We start from the raw sequence: 23,153 nt of genomic DNA on the forward strand, positions 1-23,153 counted from the left end.
TCAACAAAACACAATATAATAAAAACAGTCAACCTAGACTGTTACATCTAGCACAGCTTCAAAAACACAAGAAGACTTTTTAGAGATGAAAAAGCCGATCAAATCCATCACCACAAGATTCTTGCCACAGGAAATGGAAAAGGCCATGGGATGCAGTTCGGCTGGTAAAGGGCTTGCCTGGCATGCAGAAAATTCTGGGTTCTGATCTGGAACACCTCTTCCCGCTGGGCTCGAGGTATGCAGGGCGCGCGGGGGCAGGGGGCGCAGGGCGTGGTGGTTCGGTTCGAGCATGTAATTGCTGCTCACAGCAAGTGAATTCAGGAAGATCGGAAGTTCAAGACCATCCTCATCCTCCATAGCAGATCCGAGGCCAGCTTGGGCTATAAGAGCCTCGCCTGAGAAAACAGAACAAGTTAGTACAAAAGGAATTCCCTGAGGAGGAATCTGGAATAGAGAACACTAGAAGTGACAATAACGTAAGAAATAGGTTCGGTTTGTTTGTTTGGTTGGCTGGTTTAGATTTTTTGTTTTATTAGGTTTTTGTTTTGTTTTGTTTGTTTTTCATTTTACTCATTTAGAAAACAAAAACAAAACAAAACAAAAAAACCTTATATGTTTTTTTTTTACATCTACAGCTATAGCTTTCAAAAAGTCAAGTGTGTGGCTGGAATGATATTGCCGTCAGGTTAAGAGCAAAGACCGGGTTTCGGGTCCCAGAACCCACATGGTGGCTTATGGAGTTCATAAACAATTTTCATTTATGATCTCCAATTGCAGAGGATCCCACGTTGTCTTCTGACCTCCGCCGATGGCATAAGGCACACATGTGGTATATGAAGGCAAAACACTCATACACATAAAATAAGGAAATAAAAGAAAAAGCCAGGGGTGGCAGTACAGGCCTTTAACCTTGGCACTCCAGAGGCTGAATTCCAGAGCAAGATGTTCACAAGTTCAAGGCCAGCCTAGGACACAGGATGACACTTTGTTTCAAAAACAAGCATTCTCTTCAAAATCATGGAGTGGTCTTTTCAAAGCTTTACTTTGTAAATGATGTGTCTGTGTGGCTCTGCACACTTGTCTGTGTGGCTCTGCACATTTGTCTGTGTGGCTCTGCACACTTGTGCTTGTGGTTGGCTTTGGAGGCCAGAAGAGACTTCGGCTCTCCTGGGACTGGAGCTCCAGGCAGTTGAGCCTCCTACCATAGGTGCTGGGAGTGCAGAGCGGCCCTGCCAAGGCATCTCCTCAGGGCTATACTGTCTTCGAAGTAGATGTATGGGAAGAATCCTAACACAAAGTAGATGGGTCATGAGTTAAGATGTTTATGTGGGATATAAAAACTTTTCATGGCAAGCATCAAGAAGCGAGTATTCTAAGCTCTGCAGGTCGGAGTCTTAGCTACAGTTGCTCAGCTCTGTCCTCGTGGCAAAGGTGATATACTTCGAGAGCTACATTTGGTTCCTGAGCTAGAGTTTGAGAACCCTTGACACATGCTGTAAGCCCCAAACCAATAGTTTATTAAAACAGAGGTATAAGTCAGACAAAAGTGATAAAACACACTCTTAAAACCTACTCCACTGATTCTAGAAAAGAGGATGTGGCCTCTGTTGCAGGTCCTGGACACACTGAAGCTTGTAACAGGCGGCAACAGGTACCACAGGCCCAAAAATGGACAAACTGAATGGAAATATTTCTTGGCCATGAAATTCAGCTCCAGCAACAGCTCAGTGCCTTCCGGAGCAGGCAGTACCAGTGGATTTAAAGAAGAAAGCCCAGGAATAGGAAATCCACCCGGATCTCAACACAGGGGACTCAGGGGACCTCACATTTTGGCTGATGTTCAATGACATCTTCGTACAGAAGAACAAGATGAGGTTTTTTTTCTTTTTCTTTTTTTTTTTTTTTTAAACTAATGCAATGTTTGACCTTGAACTGTTATCAGTTTTTTTCTGAGACACGCTGCTAACTGGTACAGAGGCTGTTGTCATGGTTACTCACAGGCAGCTATTGGCTGTGATAGTGAAGAGCCCAGTCTACAAGGCTGAGAGAGAGAGGTAGGGGGTCCTCAGGTTAAAACTACTCCTACGTGCTCCATTGGGTGGGCTTTCTCAAAGCAGCACTTTGAACAGGCAGTGTCCTTTCGAATGAGTGTGCTGTTTGCGCATAGTAACTGCCTTGCCTGAGACGAAACCTTGAAGAGTCAGGTTTTTGTTTTGTTTTGTTTTGTTTTGTTTTGTTTTTCCCTCCTTTGAACCTGATTCGTATTAGGTTTATATATGGAATATTTTCATTTCATATTTGTTTACTTTTCTCTTATCCTCAAATTGATTTTATATAAGACTGTGTAGTCAATTTTTGTTTACTGATGCATACATTCCCTTTACAACAATCAGTTCAGTGGGCTATTTTCAGTCAGTTTTCATCTTTAAGCAGGAATATTTTCCATTAAATACTTGTTGTCAGCTGTACACTATTTTTTATACTGTCTTAGAATATAATTGAAATAAAAAATCAATAAATTTTGCAAGAATGTTAACATCTCAGCCGTAAATTTCCTTTTTTCTCATTATATGAACCTACTAGGTGACTGCCTCACTGCTCTCCAGTGTTTCTCTACTGGAGGCTCTGAAAACCCAGACCCTCTGGATTTTACTACTTAAATCTGAAGGGAGAAGGTAGGGAAATTAATAAACACTGAGTGTGATCTGGTTTCCCTGAAGATCCATAGAAATTGCTTAAACTAGCACGTAGCAGCAGAGGCAGATTCAAGGCCCATCGGGGGTTACATCGGCAGAATTGTGTTGTACTAAATTCGGAAGCGGAAGAAAAGCTGTTGCTGGGCACAGCATTTGTAGAGCTTCTTACACGCATGCCTGGCAGAGCCCTTGGCTGAGAAAAGGAGCAATGGGAGAGGCCCGACTTCGAGCAGAAAGACAAGAGACTCACTCGGCCTTAGATGTGCTGAGCGTGAGACATTTTTAAGCTACCTGAGCAGTAGATATCAGCATCGCTCAGCCACCTTAGGAGAGGCTTCTCTGGAGGGGAGCGAATACAGAGACCCACAGCTGGACAACGCGCAGAGAGGGAGAGACCTTGGAATGCTCCATCCTACATGGAATGTCTTCATCAAAGTCCTCCTCTCAAGGCTCAAATCCCTCTCCTCAAGGCTCGAGGAACCCAAAAGTGGAGGCGGAAAGACTGTGAGAGCCAGTGGGGATGGCGGAGGACACCAAGGAAACAATATCCTCCCGGCGCGCAGGAGGACCGATGCGCACATGAATGCACAGAGACTGCGGAGGCACACGCAAGACCTGCGGGGGCGGGCTGGAGTGGGGCCCGCGTGGGGGTGGGGTGTCTAAGTCAGATGAGGGGCCAGTACTGAGAGAAGTGGACACAAGCCCCCATCCCTAACACAGCAGCTGTCTACAAGTGTCAACTGCTCACAAAGGAAAAATTCGTTTTCTCCAGTGCCGGCTTACTGAGTATAAATACAAACCACACTGAAGGGCAGGCCCTGAGCCCAGCTTAACAGCCAACGTGAAATGAACACAGTGGTACTTTGGAGTTTTTTTGTTTGTTTGTTTCCATAATGTTTTCTTTGGGCATCTTCCATCTTACTGGTCTTTGCTTATATATTATGGTTTCTTGTTTGTTTGTTTGTTTGTTTGTTTGTTTGTTTTGAGACAAGGTTTCTCTGTGTAACAAGTCTTGTCTGTCCGGGACTCAATTTGTAGACCAGCCTGAACTTGAACTCACAGAGACCCCCCACCTGCCTCTGCCTCCTGAGTGCCGGGATTAAAGGCATGCACCAGCACACCGGGCATCAGTATCATGGGTTTCTGATTTTGTGTGTTTGAGTTTTGTGTGTCTCTGGATGTTTTTTCCTTCCCATTTGCTTGTTCATTTGCTTTATATTCTCCTGTTCCCTTGTTTTGCGTTTTTAATTTGGTTGCTTCTTTTCTAAGGAGAGAGAAGAAGGAGGGTTGGGTAAGTAGAGAGGATGACAGACAAGGGGGAAACTGCGACCAGAAAGAATATATCGTATGGAGAAAAAAAGAAAGTATTTGCAATTAAAAAAATATGATCCAAGCAGAGAAGGAAAGCAAAGAAGATCTAAAGTTGAAAATAGAAGTTTGGGCTGGTGAGATGGCTCAGTGGGTAAGAGCACCCGACTGCTCTTCTGAAGGTCCGGAGTTCAAATCCCAGCAACCACATGGTGGCTCACAACCATCCTTAACAAGATCTGACGCCCTCTTCTGGTGTGTCTGAAGACAGCTACAGTATGCTTACATATAATAAATAAATAAATCTTAAAAAAAAAAAAAAAGAAAAGAAAATAGAAGTTTGAGCTAATAACATCAATTTGGAGTCATTACCACATAGTAATGACAGCGCTGAAATGAATAAAGATCTATGAATTCAAGGAAAATTCAGAACGGAGCACAGGACCAAGAGCCTTAAGGAATCCTGGCATCCAATGGTCACAGGAGGCTGGGCAGTAGTGGCTCACGCCTTTAATCCCAGTACTTGGGAGGCAGAGGCAGACAGATCTCTATTCTATAGAGAGAGTTCCAGGAGGGCCAGGGTGGCCCAGGAAACCCTGTTTGGATAGGTAGATGGATGGGTTGGGGACAACAACAAAACATCCACAGGATGAAAGCTTCAAATAGAACGGTGGATTGTTGTGTTAAGTGTGGTTTAGAGCCCAGATAAACTGAACAAGGGTGACGCTGTGGGAACGCAGTCCTGCCCTGGAGTGCCCTGTGGTCCTGCCAGGAACTGCATCAGGGTCCTGCCTCGAAGTTCTGTGAAGTTTGTGAATGTACTATGAGTGGGCAGAGCAACAAGCGAAGAGACAGAACCCATAAAATGAATCATCTTCTCCTGACCTGGTGCTAAAGAACAACGGGTGGGCTTTTGGGGTTGTTTGCTCACTTTCTCTTTACTGAAAGATGAGAAAGTCATGAGCGGAAGCTGGTTGAAAGGGGACGGCTGAAACCACAGTCGAGTGAGAGGTCACCAGGAGTCCTGGGGGAGATGGGGGAGGTCTGGTTAACAGAGTGGAGGTGCACGAGGCAGGCAATTAGCTTATAGGAAGGATATGGAGGACTGTAGGCTGATGGCTTCAATTTAGGAAGCAGAGGGTGAAATGACTCAGGAAAGGACTGGGGGTTTGAGGAAAACACAACAGCCATTCCATAGAGATGGGAAGTAAGGAAACCAGAGAAACTGGGTGAGGACTTCCAGGCAGCACGGCCTCCAGGACTGGGTATGATTCATTAATGAATGTCCCTCTTCACAGCCCTCATGGAAAGATGCCCAAAAGCTTGCTGAAGCGTTTGGTAATTATCAGTCAGTGCAGACAGCATAGCACTTTTTAAAAAACTTTTTCTTTACAGAATTCATTGTCTGTAGTCTCACTCATCACTTTCAAATATCAAATGCAGAGCGCAGGAAAGAAAGAGAACAAGAGCCATCCAAACCTCACTCTTTTCCTCTCCGCCGTTTAAAAGAAACGTGACAGCATTTCTAAAGTGCTGAATACTCTTTGAAATGTCCAAAGGATACTAATCTCCACACTAGTGCTTGGAACGCTGATGAGGGTTGGTTACGGCGGCCTCTGTGTGGCGGTCTTGGAGAAGTGTTAGCTGAGAGAGCTCCTGGCTAGATAATCTGTGGGGAATAAAGGACTTGCTAAAGGTGTAATTAAAGGGATAGTATTCGGGGTGATAACTCAGAAAGTTAAATAAACCTAAGGTCCAGAAGCAAAATAGCTAGGCTACATCGAAATAATGACACCTTGAAAGGGGTCATGTCAGGTCACCCAAGGGGCTACACAGGGAGTTCATTTTATGCATCAGTTTGACTAAACTAAGGATGTTAGGGCATGCTGTGGTCATGTCCCGGAAGACTGGCTCCCAGTGTGGCAACATAAAGAGGTGATGACACTTATGTTGGACCCCAGATCTCAAGAAAAAGTATTATACAAGAGTGATCGTCATGATCTCTGAATCCCTCTCTTGGCATTACATCGACGACCGATGATGTCTCTCCCTCTTGGACACACTCCTTCCATGATTCCACCCATCATGGGGCTGATACAGCCAAGGAGACTCATGTACTACCTGGATTTAACCCTCGGAAAGGAAGTCCGAGTAAACCTTTTGTCTTGATAAAGAGCTCTGTCTTGGTCATTTTGTTATAGAACCAGAAGATGAGGCTAACATAGCTGATTTCCCGAAGGGCCAGGATAGAAGAAAGCCATACTCTGTTACTCCTTTAAGCTAGGACTGTTGGTGGATTTTTAAAAGCGTGGTTTGCAGTTTTGCTCTTAAATAATTGAGCTTAGACAAATATATTTATTTACCAAGCTCTAAGGGCACAATAACTGAGCGGTGATTACTCTTTTCATCTTCTATTCTAATCTGGCTACCTCCCAGCATTTTAAGGCTTTCTCTGCTCCAGGTCTTTTTCTCATGGTGTCTCTTAGACTCTCTCCCTGTGGCTGATCTCCACTTCCTCTCTCTCCTGTCCCCTCCCCTGGCTGGGAGGAAGTCCTGCCCTATTTCTCCCCTGATCACTCATTGGCTGATCAGCTTTTATTGATAAATGAGAGAATAAATGGCAAGCGATGCTCATACAACATTGAGACGGGAGATTCTCAAAATAAGGTTTACAACCAGATATGGGGTGGGGGGGCACAGAAATCAGCATTTGAATAATACAAGGATATTCTTTACATGGTGCACAATATTAGGCCTACATAAGACGCTCACTTTCTCCTGCCTTTAGATATCAGGGCTTGAGTGACTTCAGACTTCAGGATTTACCCTAGCACCCCCTTACTTCAAGCTTCATACCTGGGATGGATTACCCACCTCACATTCTGTGACCTCTAGCTTGCAAGCAGACATTTATAGGACTTCTTGGCCCCTACAGACGTGTACACAAAATAAGCCTCTATATATTTAGATACACTCTATGGTTCTGTTCTCTAGAGGATCCCCAAACCGGCTGGCCTGATAACAACGCAATGAAACTATCCAAGAGGAAGGATAATAAATGCTTCAGGCAAGCCTTCGGGTAGGGATACAGAGCTTAACAAAGACTAAACAGAAGGATTTGAGACAGGCCAAAATTTATTCTGCATTTAGTTTCTCAGTACTAGGAGGTGTCTGTCTCTTGGGCTTTTGTAGAGAGGAGCAGCAAAGAGATCTTTTGCCAGACACTTTCATGCTAAATAGTGGGGTGGTGTCATCATGGTTGCCGACTGGGCAAATGTTAAAATGGCCTGATACTTTCTGCATTCAGTTTTCCTCTCCCTTCTCTGAGGAGCAAGCACATCTGTGTGTGTGTGTGTGTGTGTGTGTGTGTGTGTATACATATTTGCTTATGTTGGTACCTGTGTGTGCAAGTGCAGAGGACAGAGGTCAATACCAGGAGCGTCCCTCAATTGCTCTTCAGTTAATCTGTTGAATCAAGGTCTCTCACACTCAACCTAGAATATACTGATTCAGCTAGACCTGCCAGCTAGCAAGCCTCAAAGACCCTCCATGCCCTCTGTCCCCTCCCAGCCCTGGGATTGCAGTCTGGGTGAAAGAAACAGCTCTCAACTTAAGGGGATAAAGGATACAGTTTATAGAGCGTATATGAGTGACTGTGGTCCAGCAACACAGACTCAGATTATCCCCAAATTCCATGTTCTATCAGATTACCCCCAAATTCTGTGTTCTAACACTGAAGCAGTTTAATGGGTTCTTGTAATTTTATAGAATAGAGGACATCGTGAAACAAGGCAAGTTTAAAATACATTGGTGGGAACTTCAGAGAGTCAGGCACATAGAAATGAGAGATGTTTTCCTATGGGCTCCAGATGATATCTGTTGATATTCTTAGCTTATGGATTGGTAGCAGCTAGTGGTATACTAAGCTAATGGACTCCAAAAAGGCTTTGTATCTATTATCATGTCATTGACACAGAGGGTGGCAAGGAATGGCGGCTCTGGAGAGTCAGAACTTAACCCAAAATAAGGTCATTGGTCTCGGTACCTGTGGCATTCCATCTGTCCACAGTGCTGACATTCTGATCAACCAATCAGTTCCTGTAGACATGACTTCTTTTGTTTCACTCACAGCCAGATGTAGGATTGGGGGGGGGGGAGGCAGGGGAGATTTTCATTCACAACACCCACTATTGGCCAGTCATCCAGTGTGTGCACACAGAGGCCACATATTAAATATTATGAGGTTCCTCATAGCGAAGAGGCTCATTCTAGGATCTGGGCTGGATTAGGTTGAATAATGGGCAGGGCAGGAGTCTTCAGGAGAGAGGAACAGCTGGTAACAGCCATAGATAAAGAAACTCCTGGAATATATCAAAACAGCCAGCCATCATGGCCTGCATCTGACCTTTTTTCTTTTTAAACCTTGTGTATCTGAAATAACATTTACATGTGACATATTAAATAGAATTATTGTATCTAAAATCAAAATAATCAAGAACACAATCCGACCTGGTAGGGACTTCATTGGTTAATCAAGAAATCCTCCACCCATTTCATCATGTTCCTTTACTAAAACACACACACACACACACACACACACACACACATGACCATGTCTTCAGTGAATTGTACTTCATGGAACCTTTGATGTCTGGAGCACTTGCAACAGTTCCTTATCCTTTAACGCTAGTCTCTGCTCTGGCCTGTTTGAATCCATGGCAATCACCCCCGGTGGAGTGGCTAGCTCCAGTTCTAGTAAAGATTGAGCTTCAGTATCTGCACTGGCTGGTCCTGTGTGTCAACTTGACACAAGCTGAAGTTATCACAGAGAAAGGAGCTTCAGTTGGGGAAGTGCCTCCATGAGATCCAGTTGTGGGGCATTTTCTCAGTTGGTGATCAAGGGGGGAGGGCTCCTTGTGGGTGGTGCCATCCCCAGGCTGGTAGTCTTGGGTTCTTTAAGAGAGCAAGCCGCTGGGCGGTGGTGGTGCACTCCTTTAATCCCAGCACTCGGGAGGCAGAGGCAGATGGATTTCTGAGTTCGAGGCCAGCCTGGTCTACACAGTGAGTTCCAAGACAGCCAGAGCTACACAGAGAAGCCCTGTCTCAAAAAACAAACAAACAAACAAAAAAACAAAACAAAACAAAAAAAGAGAGAAAGCAAGCCAAGCAAGCCAGGGGAAGCAAGCCAGTAAGGAACATCCCTCCATGGCCTCTGCATCCTGACCTGCTTGAGTTCCTGTCCTGACTTCCTTTAGTGATGAACAGCAATGTAAGCTGAATAAACCTTTTCCTCCCCAACTTGCTTCTTGATTATGATGTCTGTGCAGGAATACAAACCCTGACCAAGAAAGACAGTATCTAAAGCTCTGTAAATCTTCTTTGCAGGTGATAGCTTGATCTGACCTACTATCTTGGTGGTGCACCAGATCCCAGTTTGTCAAAGAAAAACTTCAGAATACAGCAGTCAGTCCCTTCCAGACGAATCGGCCCTGTCCCAGGTACCAGATATTATTCATGGCAGGGTAGAAACAAGGAAGGGGTCAGACCTGTGAGAAGTTGGGATTCCACGGGGTTTGTGAGGATAACCAAATGATATTTCTCGTTTCACAGTCAGGGAGGGAAGTGGAGTACCCTCCAATAGGAGTTACTACGTAATACTGCCCATCTGCCTCCCATTGTCAGAACATGGTCGTTGCTTACAATTATTTCCAATTCCATCTAACTATACCATGGAATACTTTAAGGACGCCTTTAGTCAGGGAACATGGGCCCTTAAGGTATGATGTCTCAAGTGACCTGCACTAAGAAATGTTGGTCATTGTCCCCACAGCTACCTAAGGTGTCATCAGCATTAACATTGTCCACAGTCCTTGTTGAGTGAAGGCACAGGCTTGTGGTGGTTTGAACAGGAATGGTCCCCATAGATGCAGACGTTTTAAATGTGTGATCATTAGAGAGTAGCACCACTTGGGAGGGATTAGGAGGCGTGGCCCTTGTCAGAGTGGGCGTGACCCTGGTGGAGGAAGTGTGTCACTGGGGGTGGGATTTGAGGTTTCAGAAGCCCAAGCCAGGCCCAGTGGCTCTCCCTCCCTCTTCCTGCTGACCAGGTTTATTTGGCTTACACTTCTGCATTGCTGTTCATCACTGAAGGAAGTCAGGACTGGAACTCAAGCAGGGCAGGAACCTAGCAACAGGAACTGAGGCAGAGGTCATGGAGTGGTGCTGCTTACTGGCTTGCTCCTCACGGCTGGCTCAGCCTCTTTCTTATAGACCTGGGGCCCACCATCCTAGAAATAGCGGCACCCACAATGGTTTGGGCCTTCTTCCATCCGTCACTAATTTAAAAGTTGCCCTACAAGCTTGCATGTAGCCCGATCTTATGAAGGCGTTTTCTTAAAATCCCTCCTCTCAGATGACTTTAGCCTGTGTCAAGTTGACATAAAACTATCCTGCACAGCGAGTGTGGATAGGTCTCTGCTGTACTCATGGTGGAAGCCCAGAACACTCACTTCATGTACAGAACCTTAAAAAGGAAAGCTGTTTTTCTGAGTGCTGGGGGCGGGGGGCGGCAAGTCCAGGATCTGAACTGTTTCGCCAAAGGGAGATTGTATAGCATTTTGAAAGCATGGGGACACATGAGTGGGGGGTGGGGAGGGGCGGGGAGCTGCCGTGTTATCCAATTGTATTTGACATTATGGGTTAAGCGAGGGAGTACCTGTTGGAGACCTGGGCTTTATCCAGGGCGCCTGGCTTCAAGGTCCTTAATTCATTCTTCTAGACAGTGGGTCTGGAGCTCAGAGCGATGAGGAGACAAAGGAACAGGCCAGCTGCATGTGGTTAATTAGGGCCTAACCTTGGTGTAGGTAGTGGCAATTTCTATATTCTTTACAGATTATAGACAATTGAGAAAGCATTTGGGGAAGCGGAGTAAGCATTCATTCCTAGGCCTGGGAACGCAAACTTGTTTGGCCCTGCCAGCAAGATGGAGAGGTTGTCCTTGAGACGTCAGGGTCAGAAGACTGTTTTCAACAAAAGCTGTTCAGCTACAGGGAAGTCCCCAGCTCCCCTAGGGCCTGGGACCTTGAACTTAGATTCTCCCTATGATGAAATGGAGTCTGAAAACAAAATGGTAGTACTTAGAATAAGCTGCTTTTGCTTGTTCCCAACAGTCTCAAACCACACGCTATCCAGCCATCCTTACAGGACAAACGAATATCAGGACAGGTGATGCTGTGACAGAAAGCACAGGCAGCTACAACTGGTTGGCTATTACACCTCGGAATTTATTGTAACTTATCATCTGCAATATCAGCGGCAACACAGTAATTAATTGGTTGGACCAGGTGTAGAAATCTTTTTTTTTTCTTAGTGGGAAAATTTTTTCTGCTGCTTTGAGTACGGGGGCTGTGGCTCTAAATAGAAGTACCCTAAAAAGGGAATTCTCTTGGGTGGATTTTAAACTGGACCTCTGTTAGTCCAAAGTCTGGGATTCATCTCTATCTAAATCATATTGAATAATAAGAGAATTTCTTTCTGGAGGCAGTGAAAGACGCGAACCTTTTCAAGCATGAAGAGTTGGTTAAATTAAGATGGGAGGTTTGGGCAAGCAAACAGGCGTAACAAAAGACGTGGTTAAGAAGAGAACATGATATAAAAGTCCCCAAGGTCAGCACTGTACCTATTATCTAAGGGAAAATCCTAAAATAGATTTTAGAGTTTTCGGGGAAATTCTAGAAGATATACGTACTCATACAGATGAGTTGGGTTCAGGTGTACTTACTTGTAACTCTTGGTTGATGAGGTAGAGGAAGGTGAATATTATCCAGTCTTTCTGAAGTCCACATGGATGTGTCCTGAGGAAGAGTTGGTACACGTTCGAGATGGGAAAAATAAACCCACGAGTCTGTTCCCAGAAGTTTTACAACACAGGAGGTGGTGGGGGCGGGAGAGATGGCTCAGTGATTAAGAGCAGCACTGGCTGCTCTTCCTAGACGTCCTGAGTTCAATTCCCAGCAACCACATGGTGGCTCACAACCATCTGTAATGGGGATCCGATGCCCTTTTCTGGTGTGTCTGAAGACAGCTACAGTGTACTCCTATACATAAAATAAATACATCTTTAAAAAACAAAAAACAAAAAACCTGGTAAGGTACTTTCCAGTGAGTCGGAGGAAGTTCTTTGATATGGTGTCTTTTCCAATAGACGAAACCACCTGGTTTTATTTCATTTATTTCATTCTGTGTCCCAGAAGTTCCCTGTAGAAAGATCCCTGAGCTAAAAGGCTTGGCGATGCCACAATAGAATCGTCAGGAAAATGAAGAATTGTAGATCTGAGGAGGAATGTCGGAGGGCCTGGGGGCAAACAAGTTCAAAGGCAAAAAAAAAAAACAAGACAGACAAAACCAAAATGTCTTCCAAGTTCTAAAAGTGGACAAAATAAAAATAAAAATTAAAAATTAAAAAAAAAAAAACAACAAGATAGCTTGAATACAAAAGGCCTTTAGAGACCTGAAGTAGAGCAAGCAAACAAAAGCAAATGCCAGGCCAAAACACTTTCTGAACAAGCAAAGGTAGGTACGGTAAAAAACAAAACCCTTTCAAAACAAAGCAGGAAGTAGCCAAGAGGAATCCTAAACTTCAGCTCAGGACAAACCAATGGACCATCAACAAAATTAGGGAACTCTGGAGGAAGGGCTGATTTTCCACTAAGAAGGCAATACAGGATGTTGGACGACAGGGGAGCCCTGGACAGGTACCTGGCACAGGTCCAGTTGATTCCTTTAGTGAAGAAAAAAAAAAAAAAAAGATTGTTGCTGGGACCCCATATTGGGCAGCCAGAACTACCCACAATAGAAACAGCTCTCATTCTCAAAAGAATAAAAGGTTCTCTTTATCCTAGAGTGTGATGGGTGACACAAATTTGGATTACCCCAAAATTCTGTGTTCCAATATTGAAGCTGTTTCAAGAAGTTTGTATAGTTTTACAGAACAGAGAATGCAGTGGGAATTTCTGGTTTCTTTGGAGACTTGGTTGTGTCGAGTGGTTTTTTTTTTTTTTTTTTTCCTGGAAACTGTCTTCGGAGAAGATGTTTTTGCTGAGGCAGACACGTGAGAGGATGTTTTGTTGAGAACAGACGCGTGGTGTGTTTCCGGAAACTGCCCAGACCAAAAAGGCACGAGGCGTTTTTGCTAGAGCAGATGCTTGAGTGGACTCGGGATGAGCCACAGTGTGGCACTGGTTTGCCTTGCCTCTCCTCTGATCATCATTGGTCGTGATGGCGTAAAGAGAAATGCACCAAAGAAATTCTGATGGTGTCCCAGTGGCGGCATCTTGCTAAGTCCGCGGGCTTCGGCTGATTGGCAGAGCCTCAAGGTTTCCTCCAGATGGAACTGCTGCTGCCGATTCATGAATGGTGTTTGCGAGTAGATTGAGCTACCACTGCTGACTGGTGTGAATGGAACTGCTGCTATCTAAACAATGAAGTCTGGAATTTCTAAACAGTTTCACACCCCCCTTTGCCCTGTAAACCTTTCCTTTCCATTACCCGGGAGGCTAGATGGGAGATTAAAGCATTTAAGATCCCTTGTTAAAGTAGGTTTTGAAAAATCTAAGCCTACAAGAAAATATCATAAAGCAGGGCAAGTGTAAGAAGTTTTTATAGTTTTACAGAAGAGAGAAAGTCAAAAATCAAGGCCAGTTTAAAACACACTGTGGTTCCACCCCATCATCTACCCTAGCTATGACCATCTGCAGCATCTGAAGGGACCAGCCCATGACACAGGGCAAAAACAAGATCTCTGAGCAGAGTCCTGGTAAAGATCCAGTATTGATGGTGTAGTAGAAGCCAGAGGCCTCAAACCAGACCAATGGCTCATTGCAATTAACATTTACAAGTAAAGATGTAACAAAAGGACACATTGTGACACAGTACCGCTTCCACGATGAGATATTTATTTATTTATTTAATCTTGGAGAGTTGCAAGGGTGGAGCATAAAAACAAAGGGATAGCAAGATGTAAAAGTATCTTTTATTTGCCTGCTGTAACTGTCCTCTAGGAGGCTTACTGCTGAATTGGCTCACCCTTTCTGAACTCTGGCTAGTTGGTTCAAATCAGCTGTTCTGGCTCAATCTCCTTGCCAAGCTGACGGATGTAAACTGGCTTCTCTTGGCCTCTCACTGAATTGCTCTGTTTGGCATCAAGCTCTGGCAATTTTTTTAATCTTCTGGCTCCTTATTCTCTGGCTTCAGCTTCCTCTGTTGCATGGACCTGCATGCACTCAACTCAACTGAGCTTCACTCAGTCAACTGTCCTCCAATTAGGTGTTACTTTCAAACATGGCTCTTCCTTCTATGAACTAATGTTATCTTAAAGATATGTACTAAGGATGTGTCTGTATTCCGGCCAGAGGGATTAAAGGCGTGTGGCTTGTCTGCATTCTGGTAGGATCACGTTCAAGCAGGATCACACAGGTTCATGCCTTTGAATGTGATTCCCTTGCCACAGCAACGGTGATGCTGGATTAAATTCCTCTATAGGGAGATGGGTGGAATTGGAGTGCATGATGTAAAATTCACAAAAAATCAACAAAAAGTTTTTTAAAAAAACAGTGAGAACATCAGAGAGGCAGGTACGTGGAGATGGGGGAGGCTTTTATTCAGGATCCAGACGCTATCTGATGGCCTTCTTGGCTTTTTGATTAGTAGAAGCTAGTGGTCTGCTAAGCCAATAGATTCCAAACAGGCTTTTGTTTCTATAACATTCCATCTCTCTACAATACTGAAATTCTAATCAGCCAATACTTTCGTTCATTCCTTCCTTCCTTCCTTCCTTCCTTCTCTCTCTCTTTCTTTCTCTTTCTTTCTTTCCTTCTTTCAAGATGTATTTATTTTATGTACATGAGTACCCTGTAGCTGTCTCCAGACACACCAGAAGAGGTCATCGGACACCATTACAGATGGTTGTGAACCACCATGTGGTTGCTGGGAATTGAACTCAGGACCTCTGGAAGAGCAGTCAGTGCTCTTAACCGCTGAGCCATCTCTCCAGCCTAGCCAAGAAGTTTCTTCAGTCATGAGTTCCTTTCAGGGGCTTTCACTCATAGCCAGATGCAGGGGTTTTTTCCATTCAGGAATTTTCATTCACAGTAGGCAAACCCCCTGGCACCCAGCTTTTCTCTGTGCACACTGGTGATTGAACTCAGAAAGTCGAGCTTTCTTTGCACACTGAACACTTTAGTAGCTGATTCATTCTCCCTAGCCCCAAGACACCTCTCTTCACCCATGTGCATCTTTCTTCTTTTGTGTAGGTTCAACCCAAGTTTAAGTAAAAAGATCAAACATCCAGGTCAGATGGTTCCCATGCCATAAATATCCATAGGCTGAAATGTCTCTCACATCCCCACACCTCTGTGTGTCTGGTGCTATGTACGCAAATGCGAAATTCTGAACCCAAAGATCTGGTTGCCATCCAGAGAAGAGAATTCCCATGTACGCTGGCCTCTGCTGTATAAACCTTGCTCCCCAGTGTACAGCTAATTGGTTAATAAAAGGCTAGAGTCTGGGATTAGACGGTAGAGAGAGAAAGGTGGGACTTGAGGATAGAGTGAAGGGTCTCAGGAGAGACCAGGAAGAGGAGAAAGAAGACGGAGAGAGGACGAGGTGTCCATTAGACAAGATGGACCGGAAGCTCCTGGCTGAGAGAAGTGTCCCCCTGGGAACCGATTGATGGAGTAGAAATTGCCCCGGTGAGACTCGGACAGCAAGTAATGCGGCAAGTGCCGCTGAGAAGTAGCCAGTCTAGCATAGAGGAATCCTTTCAGGGTAATTGCTCAGTAATTTGCGCTGAAGCTGATTAGATGAATCAATAAGCCTCTGACTCGATTATTGGTAGCTGGCTGGGCCATAAGAAGAAGTAGTGGAATTCTTAAATACCGTACAACAGCAAACCCAATCCCTGTCTGTCCCTTCATCCATCACGGATGCTCTGACCAGCCACTGTCACCTCTACAGTGATCCCCTAACACTTAATTACACGTCTTGATTACTGCACAGCCAGGGATCTTGCTCAGTGCCAATCTGATGATTCTAGCTCACTGTTGACATGGTGACATGCTGTCACCTTCACCATAAACACCAAGCCAAGCTTCCTCTTGACACTTTTTTTTTTTAATCTCTCAACATTTCAACACTGTAGAAATCAAATGCAAAATATGTGCATTTTTAAACTAGCATGTACTCAACTATCCGGATTACAGCGATCTCCTATAGTGTGAGACACACCTAGGAAGGGAGAGGCCTTGCCAGTCTGTACACCGTATTTCCTGGTGGAAAGCACACTGGACTTCCTCAGGCGGCCTGTCCTCCATCTTAAGAGTCCCTGCAATGCTGGAGCTCTCAGGAAAGGGCCAGAGGTGCGGACATCAAAGAGCTGCCCAGGAAGGCCAGTCTCAGGACTAAAACTGCCCAGAGTCTGCTGTGTGTACACCTAGCGACATGCAGTCTATCAGCTAGAGAGAAAAAAGAGTCATATAAGATTTGGAAAACCTTAAAGTCACTCCAGTAACTCGGAAGACCACCAGCAAATTCACGGTGGCTCAGGGTTTGGCCAGAGTCAAGCCTGCTCCACATCTGGATGCCTGCTTTGGGAAAACTCTACTGGTACAGAGATGCCAAACCCGGGGACATCACAACTGCCTAGGGCTAAAGTGTGTTCACATTTCACAAGGAAGTGACAGCTTCCAATTCCTGCTCTGCCCCTTCTCCCCAGAAAGGAAAACCCAGAGGTGGGATTCATACCAGGAAGCGAGGACACTCTGCTGAGCCCTGGAGAGGTGGCTATCTAATGAGCACATACCTCCTCTGCCCGTCCTAGTGCAAAAAGACCGAGAGCTGAGCTGACAGTCCCAGGAACCAGTGAGGAAGGCTAGAGTGGGGTGGAGGGACCCCACCGCCTGAGATTCGAGGTTTAGGGTGCAAGATTCATGCTCAGCAGACGCCAAGGTCAGACAGAGCTATAGATATGGGGGCTGAGGTCCCCATCATGTCACTGAGGTCACTGCAGACCCTGGCACCATGCTAACAACCCCCATGTGCACATTGGAGGTAAGTGTATGATATTTACTGTAAGGAAGACAGTAGCTCTCTACCACCAATGGGAAGGAACCCCGAGGCTCCCAGCTCTACCCTAGCAGGGGAAGAAACACCGGGAAAGGGCATGCAGCCCCCCCTGGAAGACTAAAGAACCCAGAGACACCTTTATAAATACCGTACCATTAATTTCTTTTGCCATGTTGAAACACATAGCAAGTTGAACACTCACTAAAAAAGTAAACCTCACTGGGGCGGTGGTGGTGCACGCCTTTGATCCCAGCACTTGGGAGGCAGAGGCAGGTGGATTTCTGAGTTCGAGGCCAGCCTGGTCTACAGAGTTCCAGGACAGCCAGGGCTACACAGAGAAACCCTGTCTCGAAAAAAAAACAAATATAAATAAATAAATAAATAAATAATAAATAAACCTCAGATTCTGTATGTCCAGTACAGTAAGAGGGGGTTATGCAAACAGGGACGTCAGTCCTTCTATGGAGTCCACTTTCCAACTGCCAAGCAGAACTTTCCAACATTGAGGGCTGATTGAGTGGAGCTGGCAAGATGGCATTCAACTAATACTGGACTTGGCTCCCCACTAATACCAGTCGGGGGGGGGGAGGGGGAGACAAGGGCTGGGGACATCTGCCTAGGGATCCCTTGTATCAAGGGAGCAGGAAAAGAAGCGAGCCACCAGAGAGGCCCGGTGTGGCAGGACGGCTCATTTCACAAGCCAGCAGGCCTCTAGCTCGCCGCTCCTGGTGGGGATTTGAAGGCGACCCCCCGAAGAAGGCTCCTTCCCAGTCCTAGCTGGTGTTGCAGTGGGTGGGGCAGGTGTGGCAAGAGTCCCAGAGACAGACGCCTTATTTCAAGGGAACCAGAACCAGAGCCCAAACCCAAACCCAAACCAGCTGAGCAGGGAGTGGAGAGGGCAGCAAAGTGCCATCCTGTCCTTCGGACCACACAGCAGCCGCGGGGTGGCATGTGACCTGCTAAGTGAGCCCTGTGACAGAGCAGTAACCCTGGAGCTTCCATGGTCAAGCTCGAGTCTCTGCTTCCTTCTAGTGCGGCTCTGTTACCTCTTGACTGGACCAAGCCAGGCCAGTGGTGTGTAGCCCTTGTAGCGGGAGATGGGGGTGGGGGTGGCTGATACACGAGACGGGAGAACTGGGTGGATTTGTAGTTCAGCTGATTGTTGGGCATGAACTTGTGCAGCTCACTCTTTCTGCAGCACGAGGCATAGTTGTAGGCGCCAAGGCAGGCATCACGGGAAACTTTTGAACACTGGGTGTGCATGTTGGTGGCACCTGCACGGTTACAGAAGCCACGGGCGGGAGGTGGCTGCGGTAGAGGGCTTGGGCTTTGAGTGGACAGGTGCCAGCCAGTCAAGGCCCTGAGTCTGGCCCACATACTCCTCCTGCATAGGTGTCCCGTGGGCCAAGCTGTCGTGTACAGAGGCCTTGCTGGGGAAAGTGCTAGGCTTGAAGGCCTAAGGACAGACCAGCACACTGTCACAGAGCCGGCAGAGGGAGGAGCTGCAGGACAGGCTGCAGTTTTGGTACTTGGAAAGGGCCGACTCTTAGGTGGAGGGGGTGATGGTGAATGCTTGTGGTAGATGGGATGGTGTCTTAGTCAGGGTTTCTATTCCTGCACAAACATCATGACCAAGAAGCAAGTTGGGGAGGAAAGGGTTTATTCAGCTTACGTTTTCCACATTGCTGTTTATCACCAAAGGAAGTCAGGACTGGAACTCAAGCAGGTCAGAAAGCAGGAGCTGATGCAGAGGCCATGGAGGTATGTTCTTTACTGGCTTGCTTCCCCTGGCTTGCTCAGCCTGCTCTCTTATAGAACCCAAGACTACCAGCCCAGAGATGGCACCACCCACAAGGGGCCTTTCCCACTTGATCACTAATTGAGGAAATGCCCCACAGCTGGATATCATGGGGGCATTTCCCCAACTAAAGCTCCTTTCTCTGTGATAACTCCAGCTGTGTCAAGTTGACACAAAGCTAGCCAGTACAGATGGGTATCTTTTTTTTTTTTTTTTTTTTAACCAGCCGTATATCCATGGCCAGGGAGGGGCTCCTTGCGCAGACTCAGTGATGCCTTCCAGAGGGGCTTCCTGTTCTCCCAGTGGTCAAAGTTTCAAGAACAGAAGCGGGTGTGGTGCTCAGCAGCCAAGACGGTGCCCTGGTTCATTGCCAAGCCCCGTGATCCCTGCTTGTTTACCAAGCACCTGAATGATCACGGGCACCTGAATGATCATGCGCTGTCCACCTGACGCATAGCGTCATACAGCATGATATTGAGTCACTGGCCTATAAACGTGCACCCTGTCTTCATGCATGGCTCGTATACAGAGCGTGCTGAATGCTGATTGGATGATGAAGAGTGGTGAGAGACGAGTGCAGAGGGTGGAGGGGGATAAATTGGGCGATCCCCCATAATAAATGGAATAAAGCTAAGGGAGAATAAAGAAAGCTGAGGCAAGCTGAAGCTAAAGCTCTGCGGAACCCTGCCTTGGCTTACATGTTGTCTTTGCCCCACCTCTGCGGGACGGAGTGTGAGGCGCGCGGCACCCCGAGGCTAGGGATGTAGCTCAGGGAGAGCATGCACCACAGGTTTAATCCCTAGCATGACAATAAACAAATGGAACGTGCCAGGATTCCAGCCTGGCTTGGTGCAGTCTCTCCTTGCCCCATTCCCCTGCTATGAATAATGCGGAGAATCTTCTCTCAACCCCCACCCCACCTCACCCCAACACACACACACACACACACACACACACACCACTCAACTAAGGCTTTGGTCCACACCAGCTCCCAGCTGCTTGGAGCCCATGGGCTGAGAACGGGGGCACATGCACTCAGGAACGAGCAGCAGGCAGAGGCGGCTCCCCCACCTCACCTTGATGCTGCAGAACTCCTTCTTCCAGGGGAACAGGAAGAGGCTGATGGCCACTGTCCCCAGCATGCTGAAGGCGCAGTGCAGAGCACTCAGGATGGAGCTGCTCAGCGATCGGAGGAAGCTCTCCACCACCTCATAAAACTGGATTAGCTGAAATTGATATCAAGGGTCCACCTTGTGCAGGCTGAGCGGGGTGGCAGCTGCCATGCGCAGGTACTCACCGCTGCCAGGCTGCTGTTTGCCTGGGGTGTGGGGTGGGGTGGAGGGGGGTATCCACTTTGCCTTCATGGAACTGCATGTACTTCCTGAATAAGTCATCCTTGTACTTCATATCCATTGAACTGGGCTTCCCCAAATCAAACTCAAGGGCTACCTCATCTTCCCCACGGCTCTGGGACCAGAGGCTGGTGCATCACATGAAGAACTGGCCTGATGCCCGTGGACCAGCGCATGCTCTGTGATCCAGGTCTTTGAGGCTGGGAGATACAAGTTTCTGACCTGGGTCTTGGCATGGAGGTCTTGAGGCATAGTGGCTATGAATCCCAATGCCAAGTTTCTTAATGCTTGCCCGCGGGGCTCTCCCTCTGCCCCACGGTCTTGCTTCCTGCCAGTGCATTTAAAATGTGAGCCCACCTGAGCTACCTCATTGCTTTTTCCCTGCCTCTCTGTATCTGCCCACCTCCGGTCTTCTCTCTCCTCCCACCTAACAGTCCGATGTTTGTGTACTCCGGAAGCGTCCCCAAACCTACTCATTCCATTCAGACTCAGAATCCATATTCCTTCAAAGCCTAATGACTTGTCACAGCTCCTTGTACTTCTCTGCTTCGAAGCTCACTGGGGTTCCGGATCAACCTATTCTACTCAAAACTGCGTTCCGAGGCGCAGCAGTCCGGCCACAGGAAGCTCCCAGTGATGTGGGAGATTGAGTGGCAGAGTGATGGCGTGATCTCACAGAGCAGCCCACAGCTTTTTGGAACAAACAAACCATATGCGGTCGATGATCCAGATTTGATCCAATGTGGGGGGGGGGGGGGGATGACGAGACGAGGCAGAGCTGCGTCCATCTGAATCCCAGTTTGTTCGCTATGATTAGAAAGAGAATCAGTGCTGGAGCCCAGAGCTCGTGTGCACTTGGCAAGCTGTGTCACGGAACGCCTCTTGATGGGCACAGATTCCCAGCAAAGGACATGTGTGACTCCCATGTTTAATAGCATACACTTGCTTTCCTCATTTGTATGCTTAGTGGGCCTCTCTGCCAGGCGATATCCTTGCATTCCAGAGGTCCCTGCCTTCATCCTTTTGGACTCTAGTTTTTCACCCCACGTTATAAACACCTACATTATGGTAACAGATTACACAAGCAAACCATGCTTTACTTTGGATCTGTGTGTTTATGCATGTCTTTGTCAGTCTCTGACTCACTGAGAATAGTAGATTTCTCCTCTGATAGAACCTTTTGAGCAACCTATTTCCTTCGTTTCCAAGTTCATGGAGTCATTTCACACATGTTCAAACACACATCATCATCACCGTCATCGTCGTCGTCATCATCACCACCACCACCACCACCACCATCGTCATCATCCTCATGCACATGCCAAGATTAAACCAGAGATTGTTGGAGATACAGACTTCCTTTGGGTCATTTCCTGGGTAATGGACCTGCTTGGAACGGAGGGGGTTTCTAGGACCTGTGTTTGAAAAGAACCCTTAGGTCTAGGCTACCAATCAAGCAGGACAGCTTCCAAAGGTTGGAGTTCCAGGTGGCTGAGTGTGCTCACTGGATAGGAACAGAGAAGCTAGGGTTTGTAAAGGCTGGCTCAGTGAAACTACAGCATAGTCACCTTAAAACAAAGCCCCATGTAGCAGATGTGCAGCTTTGACTTCGTGTGGGTCCCGAACGCTGGGAGGGGGGCTGTCCCCAAAGCTGTTGCCTTTTATATGGGATATGTTCTTCTAGCTGGGCTGCCTCTTCTGGTCTTAGTGGGAGAGGAAGGGTCTGGCCTTGCAGAGACTTGAAGTGCCAGGGTGGAGGGATACCCAGGGGGACCTCCCACCCACTCAGAGGAGAAGGGGAGAGGGGATGGGGAAAGTACTGAAGGAGGGGGTAACCAGGAGGGGGCAGTGAGTGGGATGTAAAGTGAATGAATAAATAAATAAATAAATAAATAAATAAAATTTAAATACACACACACACACATACACACACATACACACACACACACACACACACAAATATGAATATGCTTGGCTCAGGGAGGGGCACTATTAGGAGGAGTGTCCTTGTTAGTATGTGTCACTGTAGGGTGGGCTTTGATTGACACCCTCCTCCCTAGCTGCCTGAGACATTTGATTCTCTCCCATTTGCCTTCAGAACAAGAGATAGCATGTTCAGTCCCTCTAGCTTCAAGACTGCATGCTGCAATGCTTTCCACCATGATGATAATGGACTGAACCTCAGAACCAGTAAGCCAGCCCCAGTTAAATGTTGTCCTGTATAAGAGTTGCCTTGGTCATGGTGTCTCTTTACAACAGTGGAAACCCTAACTAAGTCAGATGCCATGACCACAGGAACTTTACATCAGGATCAGCAGGCAGCAGGAAGGGACTGCCACACTGGGCATGGCTTGAGCATCTGAGACCTCGAAGCCCTCCCCCAGTGACCACTTCCTCCAACAAGGCCACACCTTCTAACAGGCCACTCCCTCTGGCCTTATGGAGGCCATTTTCATTCAAAACACCACTGCAACCTTACAGCCAATGCCACTCACTGTTTGAAGAACATTACTTAGTTAATGGTAGCCAAATGTTACTAACAGTAATTTTAATCTACTACAAAAGCAAAGTGAAACCAAGAAAAAGAATCTTTATGTATGCACGATATGGGCCAATGTGGTGGCCTTTAGTTCACTGAGGTAGAGGAGGCAGGCAGATATCTGTGACTCTGGGGCCAGCCAGCTACATAAAGAACACTTATCAAAACAACGTCAAGGCTGGCATGACTTTGCTTACTTGACATCCTGAATCTCAGTTTTTAAGTATGCTTTTTTCTATTTCAACTTTGAAATGTAAAAACTAGAAAATAAAAACATCCATTAAAGCATTTACGTTCTTCCCCAGGGGCCTGCCCAGTTCTCTCTCTCTCTCTCTCTCTCT

At 46.6% G+C, this 23,153-nt stretch overlaps 1 pseudogene; it reads right to left on the bottom strand.

The window, feature by feature from the left end:
- Positions 1 to 33: 33 nt before the first annotated feature.
- Positions 34 to 21,533, bottom strand: LOC110336257 (annotated as a pseudogene).
- Positions 21,534 to 23,153: the final 1,620 nt, after the last annotated feature.

The sequence above is a fragment of the Mus pahari genome, chromosome 19, assembly GCF_900095145.1.
Source record: "Mus pahari chromosome 19, PAHARI_EIJ_v1.1, whole genome shotgun sequence".
NCBI lineage: Eukaryota > Metazoa > Chordata > Mammalia > Rodentia > Muridae > Mus > Mus pahari.